At 50.9% G+C, this 19776-nt stretch overlaps 1 protein-coding gene across 2 annotated transcripts in view; it reads left to right on the top strand.

Moving 5' to 3' along the window:
- Positions 1 to 19776, top strand: part of TSNARE1 (t-SNARE domain containing 1) — a 372223-nt gene that overhangs the window by 20512 nt on the left and 331935 nt on the right. The window contains exon 1 of one of the 2 annotated variants that reach the window (XM_044418956.1): positions 13586 to 13609. The exons of the other annotated variant lie outside the window; for it this stretch is intronic. The gene's annotated coding sequence lies outside the window, so the exon portion shown is untranslated. Of the gene's footprint in view, positions 1 to 13585; positions 13610 to 19776 lie in introns of those variants that run through there. 2 annotated transcript variants of the gene reach the window in all.

Raw genomic sequence — 19776 nt, 5'->3', positions numbered from 1 at the left:
GTCTTGCATGCCTCCAAGGACTAAGTGAGAACTGCAGCAGATTCTTGGCCTTCCTCACATCTGGAGACAGCCTTTTGACACGGACCACCTGGAGCAGCAGTGCTCCATTTGCGGTGCTTGGATTTTTATAGCATTGCTACGAATTCGTTTCCCTTCAGGTTCCCATCTGCACTGCAAGTATGGACTTCCGTCAGCTGCCCCAGCTCAGCTTCTAGCACTGCCCTTTTGACACGCTGGTAGTAACCTTTTCAACCCTTAATAGCATCATTCTTTTTTGCCCTGTTGTTGTTTCAGTCATAGCAGGAAAATTTATTCACAATACTAGTACTGCAATGTTTTATTCATTATGTTTGTTTCCCAGTGACCACAGCAATAAAATTGAGACCCGTTTGTAATTACAATTTTAACTACTAATGGAACTATTTTTTGTTAGTTGGTGTTGCCATAGATATAATGCTTATTCCCAACAATGCTACTGCAATTTTTTATGTCCTCAAAAATTACCGCAAATGAGAAAGGGAACAACAGAACGCCAGCAAACATATAAATGTCCTTCTTAGAAAAAACATGGGCCTGTTTGTTTCTGTTGTGGCAGGACCCATCTTCTCTGAGTGGGACAGAAGGTATATAGAAACATAGAAACAGAACGAGTCAGAAGGGGTCTCCCGGGCCATCTAGTCTGACCCCCGGCTCCAGCCGGCTCTGCTCATGACATGCCCACCACGTGCATGTCCAGTCTATCTTTGAACACCCTCACCGATGGGGCCTCAACGACGATATGTAGAGACATAAAATTTTCTTGATAATCGTGTGCCCATGAATGCTAGGAAAACAAACAGCTGTAGGCATGATCCCCTGTGTAATTGTTGACTCTTGGGGCAGCATGCACAGGTCAGTTCAGCAAAATCCCATGGTGCTGACAGAAGTGGCAGATGGACGCCATCCTCTGAGCTGCTTCTTTCCTCTTCTTCACACGTGCGCCTGATACAGAGGGATGAATTGGACACTCCCCTGTAACTTCATATTTAGATTACTATCTCTGCCCATCATACTGTTTTGCAGACTTGGTGAGTTAGAGCAGGCTTGGTAGCATTTCGGGTGTCAATCACACTGCACAAAAACACCCACTCGGCTTCCTCTTCCCGGCCAGCGTTTCCCAGGTAGCTCAAGACACCTCGTGTTGACAGCCATGGCAACAAGCCCTGCGGCGTGTCTCTCGTTCCATCACGCGACGGCCTGACATGCCCCCACCTGTCGTCTTCCATGGGAGGCGCAGTGCTTCACTGGTCTTTCCCAGCTCCGCTCGGCTGTTCTGCCAACTGTGACGGAGTCGGCTGAGCCACTGCCAGGAGCTGGGCTGCTCTGGTAGCTGGAACCAGAACAGCTACCACTGCATTTGCAGGAGCAGCCCCGAGCCCTGCTGGAGCGCCAGTTGTCCCGAGGAATGCCAGCCGGGAGTCCTGGAAGAGCTCGGCAGCACAGGGCCTTCGGCCCCGCTGTGCTCTCAGCGACGCAGGGGCCTCCGGCTGGCTGCCATGCCAGCATCCTGCCTGGCCTTTCCTGCTCCTGCTCCCTCTCCCGCTCCCTGCCTCGGCTCCTGCCTTCCCAAGTTGCCGTGCTGGCTTGCCCGCCCCTTGCCCGACCTCTGTCCTGCCTCGCCGTGGTGCCTCAGCAGCACGAGGCTTCCTGTGAGCGGCAGCTTGGCTCCTGCCTCTTGCCCGACCTTTCTGCATGTGGTTCCTCTCGCCTTGTGTCTCCTGCCTTGCTGCTCCCCCCGCCCTGTTAACCTGTCCAGGGCAGCTCTGCCTCTGCTTGTCCCTCTGATTCTCGAGCCTGGGCTTGTTCCTGACCAGGTCCTCCTGCCCTCATGCATTCTTCTGGCTCCTGGCCCTCTTCTGGCTCCTGACCTCAGCCTGCACCCTGATTATGATGTGGACTTTCCGTTAAACCCCGCGTTCGGACCCTGCCTCGCCTGAAGTGTTCTTGCCCTGGTCTTGGTGCCTGTGCTGCTCTAGGCCTGTCCTGTTGCTGACCTCCATGTCCTGCCCCTGGACCCTGGCAGCAGCTCACAACTTTGGGCCGCTGAAGTTGTCGCAGCTGGAGCCTGGAGGGATCCAGGAGATGGAAGAGGAAGGAGCCCTTAACGGTGTTTTGCTTCTCCATGTGAAAACTGAAGCCATGGCTGAGATCTGAACTCTGCTTTATGAAAATCATGGTTTGTAGTGATGGCTGACTTGGTGGGGCCCATATGTATAATAGTTTTAGCTAAGTAACGAAGCAGAACATGGAACGTTACAGGGCCTTGCGCTTGGAAATGCATGCCACGGGTGGTGGAACCAAATTTTGAATCCCAAGACAGATTATTTATTTATTTAGGAGACTTCTATGCTGCCCCATTCGCCGAAGCCTCGGGGCGGCTCACATCCATAAATAAACTTCCTTAAATTAATATAAATTAACAGTAAACATTTAGTCACCCTGGCTGTCATACTGTCATAGCAGCTTTCAGTCTGGGTTGGAAATCAGAACGCGTCTGTCCAGTTACTTTGAACCGACGGGGAGAGCGAACTCAGGCCGTGCGCAGCTTCCAGGGGCTTCTAGGGTCCCCTGGATTCCCAGACCCGAGGCAGGAGGCGGCTGGGTCGCGCCCCCACCTGCATTGTAGCTGAGGCCACAGGAACCAGGCCGGCGGTGGAAGAGATGCTCTTTGTGGAGGGGAAGAGGCTGGGGCTCTTTTGTACGGCACCCCAGCTTTTTTCGCTCCTGCTCTACTGCAGCTAGAAGATCGGAAATGGCCCTCTCAGTGTTTTGCGGCTGGAAGATGCCGCACTTGGGCTACCTCGGCTGCTCCCCCTGCCCTGCACAGGAAGACTCCAGAGCCTCTGGGGGATCCTGGCTGGATAAGCAAGCTCTGTTCACAGGGGGTGAATTTATACTTTCCACGGAAATGCCCATAGGCTGCGTGTTTAGAGTTGGGGATGGGAGTGAGGTGGGCGGCATCCGATCCGATAGCCTTGTCTTGCAACAGTCAAGTGGCTTTTGTCACCTCAAGTGGCTTTTGTCACCTCGCCACTGCTGTGGCTCTCCTCATTCCCCATGCTTGGTTGCATGCTCTTTTCCCTTCCCGTTTTCCTTTTTCCCATTTGAATAGGGACCGCGTGCATGTTTAGAAAGAGTTCATGCGCTTTCCCCATTGAATAAGGCATGCTTCTTAAAGCAATTTTGTAAAAGCGAAACCTGCACATTGAGTGGGCATGCAACTTGGGGAGTTGGCTAACATGTTTTGCTCCTGCTTGCGCCGGGCACCGTGGATGGATAATGTTGCCCATGGCTGGCAGACATCAGTGCTATCCCCATACACGCCTTAATCTGTCTGAATCCCAAATGAGGCCAAATCCTGACCAGGCAGAAGCCCTTGGTGAGTCACTCCTGGGCTCGAGAGAGAGACTCGTTGTCTGTTCTGGATCCACCAAATCACTGCAGCAGCTCAGACTGTCCTGTATCATCTTGCAGAAGGATGACCTGGCCACAGGGCCAGTAACTTCAAGACTGGTTGCCACCACACACTCTGCAGGCCGACACGTCCAAAGCTGGAGCTGGTGCAGAACGTGGCAGATGAGGCAGCTGGGCTGTCGCTGTTGCTCTCGCTGGGGCAGAGTGCCCCAGCAGCCTCTCCGTGGAGAGTCCGCTTGGCCAGTGCTTGACCAGGGTGGCAGGGCCTGCGTCATCACCAAAGAGTGGGAACCGGAGCATGGTAACGCTGGCACGCCAAAGGGGCCGGTGGTCCAGCGATGACTCCTCCTCTTGGCATCTGGGCAGGCTGCATCAACAGAGATGTGATGGTGCTGAGCACCATCGATTGGCCAGACCCCAGCTGGGCCGAGACTGAACCCAGAGGAGTCCTTGTAGGCTGTGGGTATTAGAAACACAGAAACAGAGCGAGTCAGAAGGGGTCTCCCGGGTCATCTAGTCTCACCTCCGGCTCCGGCATGTGTTGGCGCATGAGTCGGGGGTGTGCCATGGGTGCGGCACTGGACAGGATGGGAGTGGGCCGGAAGGATGACTCTTGAGCTGCGTCCCTGGCCGGCTCCTCAGCACCTCCCCGCTTACCAGCCTGGAGTGCCCCAGGAGATGAATGTCCAGAGTGGCATGTCTGTTTGCTTGGAATTCCCTGTCTTGGGAGGCTAGGTGGGCATCAAGATGGTGTTGGTTTTGCTGCCTGCTTGAAGACATCTTTATTCTGTGAAGTCTTTGTTGCCGTGCAGCTGCGATTTCAGCGTTGCCTGGTTTTGAATGCGTTGTCTTTCCTTTAATCTGTTTTAGCCTTTTGCTGTTCCCTGCACGACAAGCTGCCCAGATACGGTTTGCAAAGAGTGTAAATAAATAAATACCTCAAGCCACATTTTAAAAAGTCTGCCGTTCAACTAAAATGCATTGAGAGTAACCACATAGCTGTTTGCATTTATTTGCAGAAATACATACAACATAGAATTATCAAATGGAGACCTCACTGAAATTTAAGGAATGTTCTCTCTAAACACTTTGGCCTTCACATACCTCTTCTCTCTCTCTCTCTCTCTCTCTCTCTCTCTCTCTCTCTCTCTCTCTCTCTCTCTCTGCCTCTGCCTCTGCCTCTGCCTCTGCCTCTGCCTCTGCCTCTGCCTCTGCCTCTGCCTCTGCCTCTGCCTCTGCCTCTGCCTTCCAATAGTATGAAGGACTGAATATCAGATAAAATGGCTTTTGATGTGCCTCCAGGGCATGTGCATTTTCCTTGGTCAGAATAGTGGAACCCAAGGAAGTTCTGGAGATTTTCAGGAGCATCAGGACCATTGAGCATCTTATACATTAGTGAAGGGGGAGGTGGAGCTTTAAAAGTCCTTTGTGACAGGATGGCATATAAATATTCTAAATGAATGAATGAATGAACGTTGCATTGTGATTTGATACAAACATGGCACTGTGCTAACTTCATGCTCCAGTCTTTTCGAGATCAAATAACGCTGAATGGGCGAATCCCAGGGAGAGGGCAGTGGCCCCCACTTTTCAGCAGTGAATGCTGGGAATTGCATGCCACTTTTGGATCTGCTGGTTTATGATTCGATCCAGGGCATAGTGCAAGAAGCTGGTTCCACCTACAAGTGCTACATGAGTTGGAGCCAGGAGCTGTGAAGGCCTCCCTTATTCCAGGTGGGCCATAATGTCCAGTCACCCTCAGAGGCACAGTTCCGTGTCTCACCACATGGAGAAGCTTCATGGTAGGTCTCGGCAGCACCAGTTCAGCAGCTGAGTCCAGTTATGGAAATCCTTCCCACAGAGGATGCAGGTAGCTCCCTTGCTCTGCTTTCAAGAGGCATCAAAGCCCATCCTGTTGCGTCAGGTTTTTGACGCTGAATGCTTTCCCATTCTTTCATTGACCTCTGGTTTGCCTTTTTGCTTTATGGCCTGTTCCCTGGCCTTCACATGAAGCCTGAAGGTTGCGAGCAGAGGGCGTGGTTTACCGATCAAGCCCTGCGTGATGAACGGGACGATGGACTCGGAACGGAGCCGTGAGACCCCTCATGGTGTGGTGGTTGGAGTGCTGGACTGGGACTTGAGTGCTTCGGGTCCTGATTCCCCGCTCCCAGCTGTGAAGCTCACTGGGTGACCCTGGGCCAGTCATTCGCTCACTCCCAGCCTCACCTCTCTCTCAGGGTGGTGGTTGTGAGGATGAAACAGAGCGGGAAGGCTTGATCTGTCACCTTTGGTTCCTCACAAGAGGGGAGAAATTGGGATATCCAGGTAACGTGATGGTGATAGTGGTGATGATGATCTGACCTGACTCAGCCATGTCTTCTCCCCTACCCACCCCTGCTGCTCTCTTCCCCTAACTGCAGAAGGACCTCATATTCCACCCTAAACATTTGTATGCTACCAAAGGGGTGCCTGGGAATCTAGGCAAGGGATGTGAGAGCGATCGCAGGTTCTCCATAATGCAGAGCTGACAGATCGGCTGCTTAGAGCTGGTATGTCACAGGTTCTCTTTCAGGTGGGCTTCTGTTGTGTGTGCAACACAAGATCAGATGAAGCCGGACTGTTCCCTAGAAGCGCGAATGGCAAAACAGAGGCTGTCCTTCAGACACGTTACGAGAAGGCAAAACTCCCTGGAAGAGAGACATGCTAGGGAAAGTTGAAGACAGAAGGGGAAGAGGAAGGCTAAGTCTGAGATGGATTGATGCCCTAGATCAGGGGTCTCAAACTCGCGGCCCGCGGGCCAATTGCCGGGCCAGGCAGGGCATGGGGGAGGGGCCCTGTGGCCTTCAAAGCGCCGCCGGCCCACCCCCACCGCGGTGGTGGAATACTTGATGCGGCCCAGCCTCACCCAGACTCTACCTCCAGCGGCCCCCAGGTAAGTTGAGTTTGAGACCCCTGCCCTAGAGGAAGACTCAGCCTGATATTTAGAAAGGGACAGGACCTTCTTGGAAGCTTTGATTCCTAGGATTGCAATAATTTGGAGACAACTTGACCACACAGAAAAACCTACGGAAGGCGTGTATGTGATTCCCACAGTGCTTTGGAGTTTAGGGCTTCCGTGCTGTCTCTCTCTTTCCTCTCAGGTCTATGTCTTTTACCTTTCTGCTGAATCCCGTACCTTGGTGTGGCCAAGCGGGGTGGGGTGCGGGGACCATGCCGTGGAAGCATTGCTTAGAGGTCACAGACCCCAGTTCTCCTCTGCCCAGTAGCAGGAGCTATGCTCCTGTAGTCTGGAATCAGCGGTACCCTGCCAGCACCATCCTTTCCTCTCCCCGAAATGTCTCCAGGGAAGAGAGTGAAGCAATATTCTGCATGGCTCTCCAGTGATTTTCCCCCAGGAGCCTTCTCTCAATGATGGAAGTATTTTGAATTTCCTTAAAAAAAAAGGGAAAAAAAGAGCAAAGTAACAAAATGGGATTTCCTTCATTGTCTCAAACCTGTAGGCGTTGACTCCCCCTACTGGTCTTTCTGTAATATTACAACTTCTCAAAAAAAATTGAATCCTGGTTTTATATGGGTGTTCTTAAACATTGGTGTTTGAACCCGGAATTAATTTAAATCTGTAGCTTATTCAGTTCCAAAGCTTGGGATGTGTAGTAATGAATCCTTTCTCTAAACTTACTAAAATTTCACAAAAGATGGTTAGGTTATGATCCTTTACTTAACTAGAGAAAATTGTGCTCAAATTGCGAATCTCCCTAGAAGCAAACAACTAATGCCATTAGTATTGAATCAAGATATCAAAAATTTCAACCAAATAATGTCTCCTGATGTATCTTTGTATCTGGTATTTAAAAAAGCACTTGTTGGTTTACATAGATGCTCAGCCAATTCCAATCCACAATAAAGAAATCATAAAAATCATGAAATAATAATAAAACAAAAATAATCAATGAAAATCCAGAAATGTCATATGCACTATGTCACCCATGAAAGCTTCAACACAGTTATGGGTGGAGACACAGTGAAAGGGTTTTAGGGCTTATATGCTCATAGGGCTGCCCTGATGGACCCTGTTGTTGTTGTTATGGGTCATCAAGTTGTCTCCAACTTTTTGTGACTTTGTGAATGAAATCCCTCTCAGATGTTCTGTCCTTGACAGCCCTGCTCAGCTCTGGCAAACTCAAGACTTCCTTTATGAAATCCATCTCATACTTGGTTTTCCTTTTCTTCAGCCTTTGACTTTCCCTAGCCTGATGGTCTTCTCCAGGAAGTCTCGCCTTCTCATGAAGTTTCTGCAATTCAACAGCCTCAGCTTTGTCATGTTTTGCTTCCAGGGAAAGCTCTGCTCGATGTATTCTAGGACCCCCTCACTTGTCTTTCTGCCAGTCCGAAGCATTCGCAAAACTCTCCTCTGGCTCCGTGTTTCAGATGCATGCATTTTCTTCCTGTCAACTTTCTTCATGGTCCCGTTTTCACACCCCTGCGCAGTGACTGGGAATAAAGCAGTGCGGACGATCTTGGTGGTCCAGGCGGTCATCAACTGGAAGAGCTGCCTCAGGGAGGGACACGACCGCAAAGTCCCTGCCCCTCGTTTTGCTCTCCTGCCCTTGTTCCCCCAAGTCTCTCCCCACACTTTCACTCAGGTTCATTTAATTTGTGGAATTTCTGTACTGCCGCTAGGCAAGGCTTTCCATAGCAATCGAAGGAAGCCCAAGGATGCATCGATTACAGTAAGAACATCATTACAATAAGACGCAACCCTAGCAGTTCATTTTACCAATGTTAGCATTAGAACATTTCAAATGAGTTGCAGAAGAGTCAAAATCAATAATTACAACCTCACCTCCATTATTATGCATCAGAAATGGGTAAGCCAGGGCCAAACACACCAAATACATCTGTCCTGTGCACCGAGGCGTCTACGAATGACACAAACTGTGAGCAGAGACACCGGGAGTGCAAAATGCAGAAAGTAACAGCCAGATTCCATGCAGCCTGCTAGAATGGATTTCTCCCATGCGCCACTCCGTTTTGGTGCTACCTGGAAGGCTGCTACAGAGAGAAAGGTGCTAGTTGGGCTTTCCCCCCATGCTCCAGGCAGCCCTCCTACTTAGGTAAATGGGAAAATTTGAGGGATCATTTAGGACCAGAGGGCAAACTTACTGCCTTTCGTGTGTGACACCTGTTATTTAAGACTTTTGGTATACCTGTCCCATGGCAAAAAGATCTGCGAACACCTGGGACCCACAATAGGCATTCCAATATGGTAGGTCTCTGAATGCCCTTTTTATTTTTATTTTTCTGCGTGTGGGATTGGTTAGAGAGGCCATGCACGCAATGTCCTGCTTTGGGCAGCTAAAAAACCGAGCAAGCTTTAATCCGTCTGGGGCCCTGTAGCTGTAGAAGGACATCAGAGACGCAAGGCTGTGTCTTGGTGTCTCTCTCCCTCCACAAGCTGTTCTGTAGGAAGAAGCGTTCGAAGGAGATCCATGTGCCCTTCCCATCTGTCCGCCTTCCCTCGGGGAAGGTTCTGGGTCAGCAGCAGGACGGCAACCCTTCTTGGCCGATTCGGTGGGCTCCTGCTATGGCGGCTCAGGTATGTCGCCCACGTGGGTTTCGGCTGGCTTCTGAAAATCCTGCACAATGGATCTTTAGGCTTGCTTTGACAGGGATCTAAGTTCTCCTTGATCTTTCTGGGCTGCTGAAGTAGCTTTTCTCACAGCACGAGGCTTCTGCCTTTGGACCAGAGCACTTTCTAATGCAAATCTGTGTGTGTTTTGCGTGTGGGCTTTGGTGCTCGCTCTCTCTCTTGTCTCCAAAGGTGCTACCTTAATTGCCACACCGTGGGGGATTCTCTCGTTCACATTAAAACATTTGTATATGAGCACAGGCTTATTATTAGTTTATTTTCCCTGAGACTTCGGGCTTGAAAAGTCTTCCCCCCCGCATCCAAAGAGCTGATTTCAGTACTGAGTCCTCACTGCGGACATCTTCCCGAGCAGCTCTTTTCCTTTTCTTTTCCTCAAGTGTTGCTTATCTCTGCCTGCTGTGTGCAGAATCCACTTTAATTGATCTGTGCTGCCTGCCTGCAACAGGGGAGGGAGGAAAAAATATTTAATGCATTGTTTAATGCCGCTTGGCTTTTGCCCCACTTTTCATTGTTCAGTCACTTTATGACGATTGCTGAAGCGAAAGCACTTGCACTCTCTCGTGTTTCTGTTGAACCTTGCAGAGCCGTCTGGGGCCCGAAAGTCCCCCGCTGCACGTGTGAACCTGCCCGGCGTGTAAGATCTCCAGGGAGACCCTTCTCTTGGGTGTCTCTGTCTGAAGGGACATCTTGCTGGGGATGCAAGAAGGGCCTTCTCTGTGGTTTCCCCCAGGGTTTGCAGGTCCCCACCAAGGGGGGGTGGTCTTCCACTCTCCCCCAGTGCTGTCCTTCTAGTGAAGCATGTTTTTATTCTGTCAGTCCACTGGTATAAAACAGACTTGCTTATTGGAAGAACCACATGCAGTAAAGGTTCGAGAACTGCAAGCAGACACCTGCAGGTGGCGGTGGTGAGCGGCGAGTGGGCACCCGCGTGCGCCCACAGCGGCGAGCCGCAAGATAAACCCAAAGAGCGGCACGTGGCTCCTGAGCCCGGTTTGGCCACCCGTGGTATACGAGCTGGTTTGTTGCAGAATGGCATGCAATCAGCTGGCGCTCTTTGTACCGAGTCATTGGTTTAATTGTCTTTATGATCATTACACTTTTCTACTGCCACATAGCCGTTTGGGTGGTCTCTGTGGGTGGTTTACTATGTATATTTAAAAATATACATAGGAGCAACAGAATAATTATATTAAGAAAGCAATAAGACATGTGGCAACATCTCAACCACCCGCGGCCAAGAGATCCAGCCCCAGCTGGTGCCGAAATGGCACCAGATGGGCTCCGAAGGGGCATTTCCCGTTGGCCCCTACCCAGAGGTGGGGGCCAAGGACATGAGCTCCTCAAAGGGTCCCGCAGTGGGAGGCTCCACCCTCTTCGGAGGCAGGTGTGGCAGGTGTGCAGCGTTGCCCTCCCACCCCCGGCCCCAGCTGCTCTCACTGGGAGGGGCATGGGGGGAGTCCCTGGTGGCCAGCGATGGAGAGGGTGGACTCCCCCGGATTATCCATTTACTGCCTTTATGCTCAGCTTGGATAAATTATTTTTAATCTGGGTTTTCTTGGTAGGCACCCTGAGCGCCAGGTTCAGAGGGCAGAGACGCGGGTTCCCGATTAAGTGAATACATAAATTAAGTGAATGAAGCCTTCCCCGGGGTGGAGCGGCCCTTTGCCTGGCATTTTTCTTCTTCCGAGCAGAAGTCTGACTCGGCTCCCCCTTTGTGGCAGTGAGGGCTCCACATTGTCGCTGCTCTTGCTGTTGTTGTCATTTTCATCCTGCCTCACTGTTTTCATTCCGCCTCTCCTGCCGTCTCGCCGTGCCCACGCCTGCCCCCTTTCAACTGGCCCCCTGTTGAAAAAGTTTGAGGACCCCTGTGATAAACAGTCCAGAAGGATGCCTCGGTTGATACCCCGTTGCCTCTCCAACACCCTTCCACACATTACAACACCTTTTCTGTGCCTATTGCAGGTGCGTGTGTGTGTGTGTGGGTTATGGAGCTGCAGAGGGAAATTCTGTTTCGAGTAGGGTGCTTTTCAGCCGAAATGGGGCCCAGTGTTTTGAGCGTGTTGTGTGTGGGGCGGAAGAGTTGCCTATTGAGAACCCCTTGCCTCGGCGCTATCATCTCCCAGCACCATCTCTTACCTTATTTCCCAGCTTTCCAACTTCATATTCGGATGAGAGAGAGAGACGGTGCACAGCTCTTGGGGGGTCCAGCTGGCTGTAGCAGGGGGAAAAAGCACATGAAGAGTCTTGGCCTTGGGGAAGCAGTGATGTAGTGGAACGTAAGCTCACAGGGCTGAAGTCCAGGACGTTTGAAAAGTAGGGATCATGGGGCCATCTCCTGCCCCCTCCCTCCGACTGCCACCCTCTCCTAAGGTTAGTTATCCCTCACTGTAGCTGGATTCGGGCAGGGATCTTCCCAATTCATTGTTGGAATGAGAATTGTGCTGAGGCGTCCATCTTGGGGGAGATGAAGCGGATCCTCTGCCTGAGACGTCCGTCTCGCCATGTGTGTCTTCTGCCTGCTGCTGGGACAAGAATCTCCTGGGGAAGCTTGAGCTCCTGGCAGGGTGCTGTCTGGGGACATATCATGTCCCTCTCTTCCGTTTTCACGGAGTCTTGACTCTTTCTTGTGAGCGTCCAACAGGGTAAGCCATCACCCTGCACTTTGTCAGCTCACTGTTTTGTGCCTGTTGGCTGGTCTTAATTGGGCATGGTGCTTTGTGTTACCTACACACACAGCTGGACTCTTCTTGCCGGCGTGAGAATGGGAACTGCTGTAGTAAATGCCTGCACATTGGAACTTACCGCCACTGCGACTGGCCACCCAATTATTTTGGGCATCCCTTGTCTGCTGAGCTACTGCTTTTCACCCGCAGCATCGGGTCCTTCTCTTCCTTTGCTTGTTGTTGTAGTAGTATTTTGGACACACCTTTCTTCCCTCCTGCTTTCTGTATTCTCAAAGGAGCGCAGAAAACTCCTGGTTTGAGCAGTAGCAGCAGAAAAGACTCATTCCCCCGTTACCTCCTCTCAAGCAGAGATGCCAGGAACTGAGTCTGGGCCTTCTAATTGCTGAACCGAGAGAGCATCTCTATTCTTCTCAGACAGTTTTGTTGTTTTCTTGAACAAACTGACTCTTTCAAGGGTCATGTTCCAGAATAACACATTGTTTGCAAATGATATTTATCTGTAAATTACATTTTTAATTTACCCAATAGCAAATTGATAGATTGCAAAAAGGCTTGAAGAATAAAGGAACAATCCTAAGCAATACGTGCATCACATCTAGAAAGGATAAAGAGCTCGCAATAGCTAAGGATTTTGGATTTGCTTGAAAAAACATGGGAACTTGCCCTGTACGAAGATCTGAACAAAATATTCCCAAATCATTGAGTTTGCACTTGTCTTGGTCCCAGTTCACCTTTTGCTTTGTGCAAATTTTCTTTGTAGACTGAACCAATCCCACTTTATTGCGTGGAGGAAATTTGTGCAGGTTTGGGGAAAATTGCTCAGATCTCCCTTTTGCTAGCAGCTTAATCGTGCAATTTTCTGGGTCATGCAAACAGGCATTGGGCTTCAGAAGAGCAACAAGGCAATGTTTGGAGACTCCCGGCTGAGTCAAATGTGGCTTGTTTGCTCTTGCATAGCAATAGCAAAACAAAGACTTTCTCTGTGGCCAAGTCGCTTGAAAGCTTCTACCTTAACAAATTTGCGAGCATCGAGCTGTGGAGGGGCTTGCTCGGTGGCTTTTGCTGCAGCAGACTAATGCAACCATTCTTCTGCAAATGCCTCGCTTTCGTGCAGCTTTGAAACTCTTGCCTCTTCTTTCCACATGAAGTTTTCTGCAAAAGCCTGGGGCTCAGATCCCACCCACCACTACGCCTTTCCTGAGCTGGGAGCCAGATGGTTTGCCTTCACTCCGGGAGGTGGCGATCCAGCTCCTGCCTCTGCCGCTGGCTCAGGCCTCACCCTCACATATGGCAGAAATAAGAGAGATGCTGTTGGTGCCGGATGACCTTGGATCAGAGACTGTCCTCTCACCCTGGGTGCAGCCCCAGCTTCCTGGTGGAGGCCCTGTGACCGCTGCCATGCCTTCCGTCAGTGGTAGCAGAGAGAAATGCATCCCGGGAGCTTTTGCTGCAACGGCAAACACATTTCCAGAGCACCTCGTGGCGCATGGCGTGATAGCAAAGCTCTCAGTCTCGCTAGCAGCTCCACAGGCACACAGACTGGTTGCTGTTCAACATCCCCTGTGGAATGCCTGTCTGTTACAACCCATCTGATCAAGCGTTCTGGTTCTCAGGGTGCCTGACAGACGCTCACAAGCCGAGCTGAGGACAACTGCCCTCCCCATTCTCATTCACTAGCAGCTGCTATTAAAGAGGGAGCACCTGTGGCCGTAACTGTTGATGGCTCTCCCCTAAGACCATACGAGAAACCATAAGAGAAACCGGCCAGGGGCTCATCTCTTCCAGCATCCCTGTTCACAGCCTGGCCAACCAGCCGCCCATGGTAAGTCCAGGACCAGGACATGCGTCAAGACCCGAGGCAACGTCAGGGCTCCCCCTGCTGGTGGAGGACCAGCACAGCAGCCCTGCCAGTTGATCATCATCCCAGTCCGCTGCAGCTGCCGGGGCTCGCAGGAGCTCCACCCGGGAGCCCTGGGGGAAGAGCTGTGTGAGAACCGGCTCTTCTCCCCAGGAGCTCCCTGGGCAACGGAGGAAACGCCCCTGGTTCGTGAACTCTTGGGCTTCGCTCCTGCCTGGCCCCAGCTGTCAAGGCATCGACTCCCTTTGGCTTGTCTTCCCGGTTTCCTGACGCCCGGCTTTTCCGACCGTCTTCTCCTTGAACCGACTGCGCGTGCTCTTTCCACCGCAGCTCAGACCTTTGGGTCATGCGCTTGTGCTCTTGGAATGGCCCGTGTGCTGGACCCCGTTTGCCTGGGTGCCCGTGCCCTGCCTGCATGGGCCACCCATGTCCTGGCCGGTGGCAGCATGGGTGGCACCACTTCCTCCTGCCCAAGTGCCTCTGCAGTTGGCATGCCCAGGCACGCTTCCTCCCTGAAACCAGCCTGCAGCCAGCAGTCCCTCGGAGAAGGGCCTTTTCTGCGGTGGCACCCCGACTGTGGAGCACGATCCCCAGGGAGATTGGCCTGGCGCTGTCGCTCGATTCCTTTCAGCATCAGGCAAAGACCTCTTTATTTTCCCGGTATTTTAACAATTACTTGGCTTTATCCTTGTTTGTACTACTAGTTTAGATGCAGTGCGCTGTGTGTTGTTGTTCTTGCTTTTCTGTTCCATCCAGAGACTTTTTAGTAATGGATGGCTAGAAAAAAATTAAATGAATGAGGACATCGATCATTGAGAGCTTCCTCTTGCGCAAATGTGCCCAAGCCCCTTGTGAAGCCACCCACACTGGTGGCCGTTGCTCCCGCCAGCACCAGGGCCTGAAGAACTCTGCACGTGCTCGCAGAACCAGGGCCGCCTTCTGGGCACTTGCAAGGAGCACCTGTGGAGCGATTGTGCAGTGTAGCTGGAGGCCCGGGAGACCCCGTGCAGCACTCCCCTGCCTGCTGCTCCTGCCCCGGCGACGCAGGGGTCCCGGTGACGCCTCGTGTCCTGGTCCCGGCTTCACTATGCCTTGTTGCAGCCCTGCTCCAGGATGCTTCCTCCACGTTCAAGTCCTGCTCCGGTTCATTCCTGCCTTGCTCAAGTCTGTTCCCGCCTCACTCCAGCCAGTGCCCTTCCCGCTCTTCCCATCTTTCCTCTGCGTAGACCATGCCTTGCTCCAGCCTGCTCCAGCCCTCGCATCATCTCTCCAGTAAAGTGACTTTGGAACTGTGCTCTGACTGTCTCTCTCTCTCTCTCTCTGTGCCAAACTCGACTGCCTTCATCCGTGCCTTCGACCTGGACCCCCTGACTTGCCCCAAGCCTCTAGCCCATAGTGAGCTCCGGACTCAGCTCAAACTCACGTCCTGGACCCGGCGTTCCTCCGCTCCTTGGCCCGGCCCGCACAGCTTCACCTCTTGGAATTTCCCCAGATTTCCCCGGAGCAGGAGCGACTAGGCAGCCTCTCCTCCAGAAGTGCCAAGAGCGGTGCCGGAGCCCCCTCCCTCCTCCTCTCATTGGGTGCCACGGCTGTAAGTGGCAGAAGCGGCAGCGGCGACCGGGCCCCCTCTCTGTCCTCCCCAGTGCTCCGAACTGGGGTTGTGAGCCCGCATGTGCGCGTGGGGGCTGCTGACAGCTTCCCGAAGGAATGGCGAGATCCTTCTGCAGCGCAAGCTTCCTGTTTGGGAAGGAGTGGGAGCAAAAGCGAAATCTCACATTTTCGTAGAAAAATGTCTTCTGAGCAATTTCAGCTGAGCTCTGTGTCATATTTGGCAGGCAAATCGCTGTGTGGTTTACACTCATCCCTCTGTCTCTAATGATGATAGCATCTCCCACTACCGGGAGCTTTCTGGAGATGGAGCCTCGTGTGAGGCTCCTGTTCATTCCTAAAGGAAGCAATATTTTCTAAGGCACTTAGTCTAATAATTATGCTCCTCTCCCCTCCCTCCTTCTGTGCCAACAGAGGAACTGTGACAAGCGGCTTGCCACTGTCATGGTTCCAAAAGCCTCGTCTGCCACCTGTGTCACCTTGCTGAATTCCAGGCCCATTCTCGTAACCACACCACACTGGCTCTCAAGTTCACACAAGGCTTCAGAATTGGATCCCACCGCAGTTGCAAGCTTCAGGCTGCGTACCCTGAAAACGAGACTGGAAGACCTTCTGACAGAGAATCCTATTTACTCAGCAACTTTCTGAGGGTCACTTCATAGAAACATGGAAACAGAGTGAGTCAGAAGGGGTCTCTCGTGCCATCTAGTCTGACCCCTGGCTCCAGCCGGCTCCAGTCATGGCACACCTACCATGTGCATGTCCAGAACACCCTCACCAGTGGGGCTTCGACCTTCTCCCATAAAAACCCATTCCACACCCTCAGGGTCCTGACTGTCAGGAAGTACCTCCTGCCATCTAACTTGAACCTTGGTTTCCTGAGCTTTTCTCCATTGGAGCGTGTCCTTCCCTCCTTCATGGGGGCAAACAGGCCTTGACCCACTTCTGTGTGACACCCCCTCACATACCTGCATGTTGCCAATGGATCATAACCTTCTGTGAAATGCAGTTTGAAGACCAGTGTCCCAAGATAAAGTTAACAGTCCTTTTTTGCTGCATGTTCAGCGGGGCTAGGGGAACAGATCCGTTCAGCTGCACAAGTGATTTTGAAATAATGTTAGAATAACTTTGAGAGCTTTTCCAAGGTCGCAGCAAGGTAGTCATCAGGCAACAAAATTGGTTAAAATGGACGATTCTTCCCTGGAGTTAGAGCTGTGGCAGTTAGAATCCTCTTCTTTCTGACTTGTGTTCGATAAACCAAAAGGTTTTTGTGATGTCTTTCTTCCCAACGGCTGGAAGATACTTTATTAATTCAACCCTTCAGCAGTATTCACAGATAGGAGAGAATGGAAAATGAATAACCGATGGAACCACATTACTCGCTTTGCCATTTCGTTGCAGGGGTGTTGCACTTTAAATATTCAGCAAATACATTTCTTTACTTAACGGAGGAATCCATCATCGAATTTTGGTCCCTGGTGGTTCCCTTGTGCAAAGAGTCCCTTCAGCGATGCAGTGAGATGAATAAGTGATGAGAGAAATCTTCAGAATGGCAGATACCCCGGCCACGTTCCGAGTGGAGCTTCTGTCCCTTTGCTCTGGAAATATGCTTCTGGATTCCATTCCAGAAAAACTTGGGCAAAACACCTTTCTGCTTCAAGGAATTGACTTGCTTTTGGGACCAGGGCCCTGCTTCTCTAACTTCTGTTTAGTAGGGCCATGCTGTTTTTCTCTGTCTAATGGGCATGATAAAGACATCTGAAGATATTTGGGGGTGTGATGCAGGGACTCACATCAGCAGTTTAACAGGTCTCCTTTCTATTAAGTAGACAGTTTTCTTATATTTTGCATTTGGGGGGTATTTATAGTATATAAGAATTGTTTTTTTCCTGTATAGTCTGCATTTTCTGTATAGCTTCTGTATTGCCCGAAGTGCCTGCTTCTGCCTCATCTTGAAAACTAAGCAAGGTCAGGCCTGTTTAGAAGCTGGATGGGTGACTTGAGTGTTTGATTCTCTGATTATTTTTGTAAACTGCCCAGAGTGCTTTGGCTACGGGCACTGTAGAAATGTTAATAATAACAATAATCTTGGTCTGACTGTACTTTTGAGATCCAGTGTAGTGTAGTGGTTAAGACTGTGGAACTGGGACTTGGGAGATCTGGGCTGTAGCACCTGCCCAGCCATGGAGCCACCTGGGTGACTTTGGGCCAGTCCTGGGCTCTCAGCCCCACCTACCTCACAGGGTTGTTGTGGGGATAAGACTGAGAGAAGGAGCAGGAGAATGATGCAAGCTGTTTTGAGTTACTGGGATGCAAAAAAGAACTGCAGAAGAACAAGAGTAAGCAAACAAAACCACCAGCAGCAAGCCATCAGTGGCTTTATTCTGGAGCTCTCCTTATCCTGTTTGGTGAGTTGATCTGTTATTTAAAGCCAGTCGCTAAGCAGATGTGAGAGAGCCGCTCAGGACATTTCTTTGCTTCGTGGGCTGGGCGTACTGACTCCATTCTGCAGGCCGAATCTGAACCTCATATTTACATCATATTTATTTACGTCCTCATATTTCCATATCTCCTTTTCCTGCTTCCACCCAAGGTTTCCCAGCCACCAGTTGCTTAGCCTCTGAGCTGGTTTTTTCCCATTCTTAAATGTTCCGATGCTTCTTTTTTAAAATATATTTTATTCTTTTTAAACAAGCAAACAGGAAAAAGAAAACAAAGAACCATCATATCTATTGGTTAAGCATCGGATTCTTCTATACATAGATTGCATAAATATCCTAAACTTTAAGTCTACGTCCTCTTTTCCAGCCACTTGTTGAACAAATTCCAAGTCTCATAATACATTGACTCTTCTTTATGTTTCATTATTAATGTGAATCTGTCCATCTCTGCACAGTCCAATATCTTCTAAGGCATACTTCATGGCTGAATGAGCTCTAACGTAACTGTGATCCTAGTTCTAGTCTCCTTTTTGCCAACCCTATTACCTCTTTGCCCACAGAGTATCTTCACACTGGCGCAAACTTCCATCTCCAAAAGTACAGTGGCGGGAAGTCCCTTGCACCCGTTTCTTTCCATTAGTAAAGTCAGAATTTCCGCTGTGGAGAACAGTGTACAGGGCCAGAGAGTAGTCTTGCTTATCCCCAGATTCTTTCCTGAAAATGTCCCTTCTCCCAAAAGTAAGACCCTGCTGGTGGAGAGTTGGCAGAAGGACTTGTCCTAGTAAAGGCACCACCCGTGATGGGCAAATCCAGTGGATGTCCTTGAGGGAAAACGGAGGACAGGCCGGTTTTCTGAGAGCAAAGGAGTTTTGAGATACAGTGGTACCTTGGCTCACGAACTCAATCCGTTCCAGGACTCTGGTCGTGACCCAAATTGGTTGTGAGCCAAGTTAAATTTCCCCATAAGGTTCAATGTAAATAAGGTTAATCCGTTATGTAACCATTTTTTTAAATCAGAAAAATGTGAAGCAAAGTGACAGAACAACAAAGATCATGGCCATCTCCCCCCCCCCCACCCCAAGCACAAGCACGACCATCTCCCTGCCCCCCCAGCACGACCGAGATCACGCCTGTCATCCCTGCACGTGGATGGGGGGAGACGGGTGTGAATGGGGTGCACTGGGGGATGGAGAGATGTGTGTGATCTTGGCCATCTCCTCCCCCCGCCCCCAGCATGATCGCGACCATCTCCGCACTCGGGGGGGGGTAGGGAGATGGCTGCTATCGTGCTGGTTGCGGGGGTGGGGGGGATGGCCGAGATTGCACCTGTCTTTCCTGCAGGAGCGCGCCCACGATCATGCACACCTTCCTTGCATGAACGCAACTGCGATTGTGGCCATCTCCCCACTCGGGGGGGGGTGGAGAGATGTCTGCGATCTTGGCCGCCACCCAATGCAGAGTTCGTGACCCAAGTCAAAATTTTCATGGAATTTGTGTTCGCGACCTGATTTGGTTGTGAACCAAGGCGTTCGTGAGCCGAGGTACCACTGTATATCTTTCAGGACCCTGGACAGAGCCAAGGGAGAGGATTATAGGCAGGTTTGCATAGCAGAAGCAAACATGGTGAAATATGAGAGAAATCGCATTGCAGTCAACGATCCTCATCTTGCCCTTCGATCAGTTGGTGCCTGGCACATCCAAGGGATCTGGTCCTCCGCTCATCTTGCTGTCACTGTCGCTTGATTTTGTGCATCATCTTCAGCCACCTTGGCGGCAAATAATATTTTGTACCTGTGTTTAATTTCAGATCTCCCCATCCTGGCCACCTCCACTCTCATTTTCACCTTGTCCCTTATTTGGCTTCTCTCCCACCTCTTCTTCTCACCCTGCAGCACCGTGACAGATCTCTTCGCACCTGGTTCCATCCAATTTGGAATAGCCCTGTTTTCATTGTGTGTTAAAAGATAGCATGGCCTCGTTTCTGGCTCCCTTATAGGGGAAAATACATGCTTTTAAAATAGAAACAAAAAACAGAGTGAGTCAGAAGGGGTCTCCCAGGCCATCTAGTCTGACCCCCAGCTC

This window comes from Varanus komodoensis, unplaced genomic scaffold, assembly GCF_004798865.1.
Source record: "Varanus komodoensis strain SLA01 unplaced genomic scaffold, ASM479886v1 scaffold95, whole genome shotgun sequence".
NCBI lineage: Eukaryota > Metazoa > Chordata > Lepidosauria > Squamata > Varanidae > Varanus > Varanus komodoensis.
The sequence above is the reverse complement of the archived record's forward strand: the minus strand, read 5'-3'. Positions and strand labels throughout refer to the sequence as shown.